Here is a 3,502-nt window from a genome sequence, read left to right as displayed (position 1 = left end):
CAGCGTAAACTTGTGTCCCTACAAGTATGCATGTGAGTGAGCTGAGAGAAACGATCGCCAAGTAACGATTTTGAGAAAATCTGATTCGTAGTCCACTCAAGGAAAGCACAATCCTAACCATGCTTTCTAGTTTATTGACTGGATTAACAAGGGAGATAGTGCGAGTATCCTGCTCATTGGATAGTAAAGTAAGCTCTGGAAGCATAGATGTCGTCTCATTTCAGGTCGCAGTGGCATCCTCAATGCCTAGCGTGGTGCCTGACGTGTGGTAGGAACTCAGTGCTTCACAGGTTAATGGAGGGCAAAAGCACAGATGTCAAGGCCAGATTGCCTGGAATCAAATCACGGCTCTGCCACTTTATTTATTTATTTTTTTAGATTTTTTTGCTATAGTGTGAGTGTGCTCGCCAGAGACAGAGAAGGCAAGTGAGAAATCACCTCAAGAGGGAATGGCCACACTGCAATCCCTTCTCCGCCATTCTCCTCAAGGGATTTTAGGCTTGCATACACATGTGTCCTGCATGTTTTTCAGGCTACCATGTCCAGGACTCAAACCACAGAGTCGACCTTGTGGTATCCAGAACCTTATCTGCCACTCCACCTCCTGGCCTGGCTCTGCCATTTTAGGTACTTAATCCTAGACAAACTAACCGCTCTGTGCCTCCATTTCTTTATCCTTAAAATGGGATAATACTACTACCTACTCTGGATGGTTCTCATGATGATTAAATGAGTTTAAAAAGTGCTAATAAGAGGGACCAGCAGTTAGCAAAATGGCTATGTCGCTGGACTCCCATGTAGTCAATCGCGGTTTGTGTTCTGGACCCGGTGGCTTAAAACTCATGCCGGGCGTGTGTGCGTGCGTGCCCAAGATCCCAAGAGGAGAATGGAGGAAAAGGAATTGTGGCATGGCTATCCCCCCTGCGGGGTGATTTCTCGCTTTCTGTCTCTCTGTCTCTGTCTGGCGAGCGCACACGCCCTATAGCAAAACCCTCTCCAAAAAAAAAGTGCTAATAAGAGTGCCTGCCACAAAGCAGTGTGAAAACATGATTGGTCATTATTGCTGAATTAATGACTGGCTGACTGAATAAATGTTACGTACATTCACTTCTTTCTATACAGTTAATTTCCAGTTATAAAAAGAAATATGATTGTCTGACCCAGCCTGCTTTCGCACTTCCAAGAGTAGACATCACATACAGAAGAGTAGTGTGAGAGGAGAGCTGGTTTCCTCCCCAGGTAACTAAGCCTTTGTTTCAGTGTCTCCTGGTAGAACTTAGCTGTGCATCCGTAAACACACTGAAAGAGTTTTCCAGGGCCAGCCCCATACATAGCCCAGTGGTTAAGTGCTGTGCACAGAAACCCAGATATGAATGACTGACTGCTGTTCAAATCCCAGGCTTGAAAAACACACTGGCCTGGGTGTGTACATGCCCCAAATCCCCACAGGATGGAGAGGTGGAGGAAAAGGGATTGCGGTGTGATCACAACCCACCAGAGGGCGCTTTCTTTCTCCCTCTGGTGAGTGCACACCCGCTTTGGCAATTAAAAAAAAAAAGAAATAAAGATTGTCCACACACTATGAGGATCCAAAATGGCATTTGGGGGACCAGAGGATGACATAATGGTTATGTTGCTGGATTTTCACGTAGTTAACAGCAGTTCAAGTCCCAGAACTGGTGACTTAAAACTCACGCCAGGCACGTGTGCGTGCATGCCTGAGATTGCAAGAGGAGAATGAAGGAAAAAGAATTGCAGCATGGCCATCTCCCTGGGGGTGATTTTTTGCTTTCTGTCTCTCTGTCTCTGTCTCTCTGGCAAGCACATGTGCCCTATAACAAAAATCTGTTTAAGAAACAAAAACAAAATAGTGTTTTTATCCTTAAGAGGTTTCAAAAGTCACTTCCTGTGCTTTGTGGTAACATTTAATGGTTTCTTTAGTGTGCCGTGCTGTCGAACTGATGTGTTCTATTGATATGAATAAAGACAAATATGTATACTATTTAACTAGTAAAAAATAAATATTTAAATCAACTAAAAATCTATTGGACACTGCATAATCACAATTTGTCACAGGGTAACTTAGACCCTAGCAGGACCCTCCCTTAGCAGCCATGGTTTGGCTTGCTGAATCAAAACACAATATTTTAATAAGACTGAAGTTCTCAAATGGCACCATAAGTATGACACTGACATATTATAGTTTCCAAAGACAAGAAATAATAAGGCATCACTTCTCATCCCAATGGATCACCTAAAATGGAATTTTAGTGGCAGAAACACAAAGTCCACGGGATTGATCAAAGTCCTGGTCTGCTGGACTTCCTCTCCGTCTTTAGGAAAAACAATGATTCCAGACATCACCTGGCACTCACTTCTACCTTTCTGAGTCAATGGGGAAAAATCACTCAGTACAATGTGTTAATCAAGAGAAACTTCCGAAAAGCTGTATTTCAAAACAAGAAAGATCAGATACCAAATATAGTACGGGGTGAGTCCATCAGAATTCATGAACATTGTTCCGTATAAAATTCTGCATGTTTTAAATTTTATTTTGGTAACAACAAAATGTTAGAGCCAGTATATAGTCAGCTATTACTAATTTTTTTAACTTTGTTTGGATAGTTAATAAGGATTTTTAAAAATTTTTCAACAGAAAAAGAAGGCAGTTTTGGAACAACAAGAAGACAAGATAGAGAAACGGCAGATGTAAACCCAACCAAACCATTGATTACATCAAACATGAGTGCACCAAACACTTGAGAAGAAGAAAAAAGGAAGACCCAACTACGTGCTACTTAAAAAGAGGAGTAATAATATTTGAAGAAATAATGAATAAAGGGCTAAAACATTAGGAAGACATAGCAATTCTAAATCTATATGCACCACACAGTGCAGTTTTAAGATATATAAAGCAGGGGCCAGCAAGTGGTGGGGTGGTTAAGGTGCTGAACTCCCGCATGGCAAATGCAGTTCAAGTGTTGGATCCAGTGGCTTGAAACTCATGCTGGCATGTGTGCATGCATGCCCCAAACCCAAGAGCAGAATGGAAAAGAAGGGACTGCGGCACGGCCATCCCACCCTGAAGGTGATTTCTCACTTTCCCTCTCAGTGTCTCTCTCTCTCTGTCTCTCTGGAGAGCGTATTCACCCTATGCACAAGCCTTATATAAACAAAAGATAGAAACCAGCAGATGGCATAATGGTTACATTGCTGGACTCCCATGAAGTTGGCCATGGTTTGAGTCCCAGATCCAGCAGCTTAAAACTCACACCGGGTGCTTGTGTGTGCACGGCTAAAATCCTGAGTAGAGAATGGAGGAGAAGGGGTAACTTCTCGCTTCTCACTTTCTATCTCTCTCTGCCTCTCTGGCAAGAGCACATGTGGAGGAGTCCGACCCGGTGAGGCCCCAGGATCTGTCTGAGCCCCCTGACCTTTGAGCTCCGCTTCCGGTTGGATCAACATGTTGGCAAGGCTACTGTTGTGCACCCCCCACCCCCCA

At 43.5% G+C, this 3,502-nt stretch overlaps 1 protein-coding gene and 1 long non-coding RNA gene across 5 annotated transcripts in view; one reads left to right on the top strand and one right to left on the bottom strand.

The window, feature by feature from the left end:
* Positions 1 to 2,838, top strand: part of LOC102472187 (uncharacterized) — a 9,894-nt gene extending 7,056 nt beyond the window's left edge. Inside the window, exon 3 of the long non-coding RNA XR_335896.1 lies at positions 2,657 to 2,838. This is a non-coding gene — a long non-coding RNA (uncharacterized LOC102472187). The remainder of the gene's footprint in view (positions 1 to 2,656) is intronic.
* The window catches only part of TTC7B (tetratricopeptide repeat domain 7B), a 272,398-nt gene that overhangs the window by 95,542 nt on the left and 173,354 nt on the right, over positions 1 to 3,502 (bottom strand). The window lies entirely within an intron of this gene.

Source organism: Tupaia chinensis, unplaced genomic scaffold (assembly GCF_000334495.1).
Source record: "Tupaia chinensis unplaced genomic scaffold, TupChi_1.0 Scaffold000568_1, whole genome shotgun sequence".
NCBI lineage: Eukaryota > Metazoa > Chordata > Mammalia > Scandentia > Tupaiidae > Tupaia > Tupaia belangeri.
Note: the sequence above shows the minus strand (reverse complement) of the source record. Positions and strands in the feature narration are given on the sequence as shown.